Source organism: Ornithorhynchus anatinus, chromosome X1 (assembly GCF_004115215.2).
Source record: "Ornithorhynchus anatinus isolate Pmale09 chromosome X1, mOrnAna1.pri.v4, whole genome shotgun sequence".
NCBI lineage: Eukaryota > Metazoa > Chordata > Mammalia > Monotremata > Ornithorhynchidae > Ornithorhynchus > Ornithorhynchus anatinus.
The window spans coordinates 78223395-78229394 of NC_041749.1; the positions used below are offsets into that span (position 1 = coordinate 78223395).

Below are 6000 nucleotides of genomic sequence, written 5' to 3' on the forward strand. Positions count from 1 at the left end.
TCATCTGTAAAATGGGGAATAAATTCCTGTTCTCCCTCCGCCCTAGGCTGTGAACCCCATGTGAAACAGGGATTGTGTCTGACCTGATTAACTTCTATCTACCCCAGTAAAAAACAGGCCTTGGAGGAATGTAAGTGTTTAACAAATACCACAGTCAATATCAACAATGGGTCTTTGCCAAGCACCAAGCTTTAGCAGAGGTAGGTAGTTCTAGCCTACGAATTCCCAAAATACTCCAACAGTTCCTCCAAGAATCATCTTATCCCCGTTTGTATAGTTTGTCAGACAATCAATCAATCCCTACTGTGTGTAGAGCACTATACTAGGTGCTTGTGAGAGTAAAATAATAACAATAATAATGTTGGTATTTGTTAAGCACTTACTATGTGCAGAGCACTGTTCTAAGCACTGGGGGAGATACAGGGTAATCAGGTTGTCCCACGTGAGGCTCACAGTTAATCCCTATTTTACAGATTAGGTAACTGAGGCACAGAGAAGTGAAGTGACTTGCCCATAGTCACACAGCTGACAAGTGGCAGAGCTGGGAGTCGAACCCATGACCTCTGACTCCGAAGCCCGGGCTCTTTCCACTGAGCCACGCTGCTCTTCTCAAGGAGCTTACAGTCTAGTGAAGGAAACAGACACTATAATGAATAGCAACTGCAGAAAGTAATAGACTCTAAAAGATATGTACATAAGTGCTATAGAGGTGTTGTGAGAACTACAGTGCTCAGATGATGCAAAAGTATTGAAGCAGCAACTGAGCAGGGGATGGGGGAAATGAGTAAGGTGGGAAGATTAGAAATCACTGTGGGGAGGCCTCCTGGGGAAGTGGTTTCAGAAGGGCTTTGAAGTTGGGGAGAGCTGCACTCTGACAGATATGAAGGGGATGGGGGAGAAAGTAAGCAAGATGGCAGTGGGAGAGACAAGAATAAGAGAGTGAATAAGCTGGCCTAAGAGGAAGAAAGAGTGAAAACTTGGTGTATTGGGAGAAGAAAGTGGGTAAGCAAGAAGAAGAAAGCTAGTTGAGTGCCTTAAAAATCAGTGGAAAGGAGTTTCCACTTGATACAGAGAGGAAAAGCAAGTCAGAGGTTTTTGACCGGAGAGACATGAACATTTTAGAAAAGTGACTTGGGGAGCAGACTGAAATATGGACCGGAGAGGGTGGGGACTGGAAACAGGAAGACCAATGAAGAGGCTGATACAGTAGTCAATACCCAACACTGGCAAATCAATAGGGCTTCTTAGTTTTAAAGGCTTTGAGGAGAACAAGTAACTTTCCAGTTCTCTTATCTTTCTGGCTGATCCTTCTGAGTCTCCTAAACTGAGGCTGCCTCTGTCCCCCACTCTCTAACCGTAGGTGCCCCTAAAAGCTTAGTTCTAGGCCTTCTTCTCTTTACACTCACTTCACTGGAGAGCTCATCTCCTCTCACTGCTTTAACTATCACCTCAAGTGATATCTATCACATTCTAGTGGAATGTGACAAGGCCCTGAACCAGTGTGGTGGCCATTTGGTTGGAGAGGATGGACTAGATTCTGGAAATGGTGTGTAGAATAAACCAGAAAGATTTAATGGCAGACTGAATATGGGGGTTGAACAAGAAATGAGGGGCAGAGCTAAGGAGTTAAGATTATGGGCTTGAGAGATTGGTGGAAGTGGTGTTGCCAACTGTGTGGGGAAATTTGGGGTGGAAAAGAGGATTTCACAGCAAAGATGAAGAGTTATGTTTTGGACATATTGAGCTTGAGGTGTTAGTGGGACATTCATGTAGCAATGTCCTAAAGGTAGAAGGAAATGTGAGATTGCAGAGGGCATGGCTAGTGAGGTATATTTGGGAGTCATCTGCATAGAGGTGATAGTTAAAAGCAGTAGGTGGGGATGAGCTCTCAAATGGAGTGAGTGTAAAGAGAAGAAGGCCTAGAACTAAGCTAAGCTTTCAGGGGCACCTACAGTTAGAGAGTGGGAGACAGAGGCAGCCTCAGCTAAAGAGACTGGGAAGGATCAACCAGAGAGATAAGAGCACTAGAAAGTTACTTGTTCTCCTCAAAGCCTTTAAAACTAAGAGGCTGCATTGACTTGCCAGTGTTGGGTATTAGCCTTTACGACATGCACTTTTAGAAGGTTGGACATCACTAAAGTTTTAGAGACCGGCAAATTGCTATGAAGCTTGATGGCCTTACCTCAAACCTGGTTTGTCAATCTCCCAAAAGCCATGCTAGCCTATTTGATTCAATTTACTACTTGTCATTGCCTGCATCATTGGACAGTACACTTCCTAGATCCAGAATTTGGTTACACCTCAGTTTTCTTCCATCTTATTGTTAATCTATAGCACTGTTTACAAACCTGTGAGGCAATTCATAATTATTTGAATATCTTATGTGTATAGCTTACAACAGGATATAACAGTGCCTGGATACTAAGGCATAACCAACATTTCAAGTAGTTTCACCAGGGTCACCTATGAGTCATAGTGACCATCAAATGGCAGGACTGTCACCTTGCTTCATCACTTGCCTAAGTAAAATTTTAGGACTTGGTAGCATCATCATCTCTTCCAGAAAACAGTTCCTTCCATTCCCATCCCACCAATGTTCATCTAGTCCCAGGAGCTTGTCACTGTAAAAGTTAACAGGAAAGTTGATCAGTGTGGAAAAATCCTCTCAGAAGGAATGAGAACAATGAGAGCATGTCAATTTTTTACAAGAAATAATGCAAATCGCAAAGAGGAAGGCTTCATAAACCTTCAGAACGTGAGAAAGAAAGAATTAAAAAAAAACCCAACTATGGCTCTTGATTACTGCTCTCTCCGACAATCTACAGTGTTTCACAGGGCATCCTCAGCAGGCTATGCTTTTGGCATTTATTCTGATGGCTCAGCTGCCACTCCTTCCACCCCATTCATAAAAATCAGCCCACACAGCAGGCTCTAACAGCATTCTAATCCTCCTATTGTAGGCTCCATAACCCAAACAAACCCAAAGGGCTAAATTTCATAGTAGTGACTTTCATGCTGCTACTCCTTTCACTGCTACAGTGAGTCCAGCGTCACTAGGGAACTGTCCAGCAAAAAGAAAATCATCTACTTTGCACAAGCACCTAAGAATTCGGTAATCAACTCTCTGCCAATTCAAGTCTCCGTTTCCCTCCCCATTGATATTAACTCTTGCTGTAGCTTCATTTCTTAATGGTTGCAAAATGTCTTCTTTCTTCCTCACTTTCCCATCTCCCAGTTTTCCAAAGCCCAGCCCAGAGAGAGGCAAATGACCTTACTTCAGAGCAAAAGATTTCTCCCACTCCCTCCACCCCACACACCTCTATTCCAGTGAATCAGAAAGAGGTAGAACTGTCTCTGTAGCCACAGCTTGAAGCAAACCAGGCTGAGTCTGATCCCACTCAAGGGCAGTCTAGGAGCAGGGGTTGGAACAAGATAAGACCAGGGTAGTTCCTCCAAGAGGCTGCAGAATGTCTAAGTATGGAGGAACTGACAGGAGGAGAGGGGAAATCATGATTAAAGCAAGGACTCTGCAGAACTCCACTATCTCCCTCTCTTGTCCAAATGGCTCAAAGATCAAATGATCACTACCCAGATCCAGAAAAGATAAATAGCATTTAGCAAGTGGTACAATCTGTGCCTGCTTAATTGCAGCCCGAGCCCTACCCCCACCTATTTTTTTAAATTTCATCATCCCCTCTCCCTCCCCTCAAATTACAGAAAGGTAAAAGGAGGGGTGGGGAGGTGATTAGTGAGGTGCTCAAAAGAGAGTCAGGCTGGCTGACTGAGGCATCCCAATCTAAGCAGGTCAGAGAAGTTCCTTTTGAGGAAAAAAAGAGGAAAACCCTCTCCCCTAATCCATAGAACAACCCAGCCTATGCTCGAGTGCCTGCCTCTCTGCTTTCCCAGCCCTCTCCCCAGGGCCTCTGCATCCTGGGGATTGAAAAAAAGCCAGCAAAGACTCAGGAAACAACAGAGCTTTCACTGTGACCTTGGCTGGCTCTCCATCTCCTTTAGAGAACTCAGATTAGGTTCACACCCCAGGCGGAGGAGCCAGGACAATTTGGAGAACAGCTTTAACAAAAACCGAGTGTCGCTGCCAACAGAAATTCCCAAGCATACTAGGCATTAAATAGGACCGGAGCCTTCAAACATCCACTATTCCACAAACGCAGTTAGGGGTCGGTCTCCACCCAAGGCGTTGTTTTGCACAAAGTAGAAATTACAGGGAAGCATCTGGGGACTGGTGTGGGTGTGCAACCGTGAATGTGTGTGGATGGATGTGCGTGTAAAGTGTGTCGCGCTCTAACACCCTCTTATACAAAAAAACCACTGAGAGAAGTTTCCTTGGGTGTTTTTCTTTTCATCGGATCTCCCTCTCTCATAGCTGATGCATAAAGGTGGAATGGGGCGGGAGGAAGGCATCGCTCCGAGTCGGCTCTTTAGGTTGCGACGTTAGTTGGCGGCTGCGCTGACTTGGAGAAGTTTCACTCCCGAACGTGGGAACCGAGAGAAAGTGCTCCCGGCCTCTAGCGGGTCCCCTTCACGTCCGTTCTCCACCCCCGCACCCCCGGCAATGGGGGCAGGCATTTGGGAGGGCTAGGGAGGTGGGGGGTCTCGGGAGGCTGGACGGGTGTTTGGGGCGGGAGGGATCTCTCGCTTAACGGGGAGCGATGGAGAGAGCTGGCGCGGTGGGGGTGGCTATCCGCTCCCCCCCCCCCCCCACCTTTTGCGGGGAGGGAGGCTTCATACACTAGAACCGTTGGCAGTGGCGGCCTGGGGACCCAGGCTGCTGGAGGGGAGAGACCCTGCAGTTAGTGCGGGATTCGGCTGCACTCCCGGCCCGGCCTGTCCGGGCTACGCACCCACACCCCGGGACTCACCGCTTGGTCCCGTTCTCCGTCCTGTGGCTCTCTCTGCTCAGTCCGTCCGTCAGTCCATCCCTGCCGGGCCAGGCTGGGAGGCAGCGTGGGGGAGAGGTGGGGTGTCTCACTCACCGTGCGCGCTGTCCCGGGCTGCGGAGAGAGGGAGGGAGGGAGTGGGGAGGAGAGGGAAAAGAAGGGAAGGGAGAGGAGGGGAGGGGTCGCCCGCCTGGGAACCGGCTGGGGGGAGGGACCGAGGGAGAAAAAAAAGTTTTTAGACTTCGCTGTCGGGACGAGGCGGAGGCTGGATGAATCTGCCCTTCCTACACCCCCCGCGGCGGTCCCGTCAATCACTACTAATAACTTCCAGCCGCGGCCCAGTCGCCAGCTGAGCCCTTTCGGGCGTCCGGAAAGAGGAAGGGACCAGACACCCAGATACCTCAGCTCCCCGGCCAGGGACGCTACAGCACCCACTGCGTTAGCGGGGTGAGGCGGGCCAGGCTGGGAGGCCATCCTTCCCGCTCGGTCTGGAGAGAGAACGAGCTCCACCTTTCACCTCCCCCGACTCCCGCTTTTTGAAGCAATATGTAGGAAGCAAGTGGGACCCAGATTGACTTTGTCTTTATGGGATTAGGAATGACACCAGAGAGTAGCCAAGGCAGGCAAGTAGGCTGAGGCTGTTGATTCGGAACTCAGGGACCTTCCCGGGTGTCCCGGGCCTGCAGACTGCCCATCTCCTGCCAAGGACCCCCAGGCAAGAGAGAGCTACCCTCTTCCCCATCACACACTCGCACACACAGCAAGGACCCAGAGTACTACGATTTCTCCATGGGCCAGTATGATAGTGCTGACTTCAACAGAAAGGAAAGAGAAGGAAAGAGTAAGGGGAGGGGAAGGAAAAGAGAAGGCCCCAGAGATCAGACTTACTCTTTGACACAATCCCTTGCTTTGAGAGCCCAACTCATGACCATAGTCTTTCTGGGGCACTGTTGTGATCATAATGTCAAGCCATCAGATTTGTGTGTAGGACCATTGCCATTTTTAGTGCTTTCCATTCTGGTCTGAATTAAAAGGAAGCTCTAGGCCAAGGAGAACAAGACCCTGACTGTATACCACAAAGAGAAATCCTGCAGAGTGCCAG

The 6000-nt window shown here is 48.8% G+C and overlaps 1 protein-coding gene across 2 annotated transcripts in view; it reads right to left on the minus strand.

The window, feature by feature from the left end:
- The window catches only part of FBLN2 (fibulin 2), a 220039-nt gene extending 214971 nt beyond the window's left edge, over positions 1-5068 (minus strand). The window contains exon 1 of one of the 2 annotated variants that reach the window (XM_029050874.2): positions 4881-5068. The gene's annotated coding sequence lies outside the window, so the exon portion shown is untranslated. The remainder of the gene's footprint in view (positions 1-4880) is intronic. The other variant, XM_029050875.2, reaches the window with a different exon arrangement.
- Between the last annotated feature and the right edge of the window lie 932 nt (positions 5069-6000).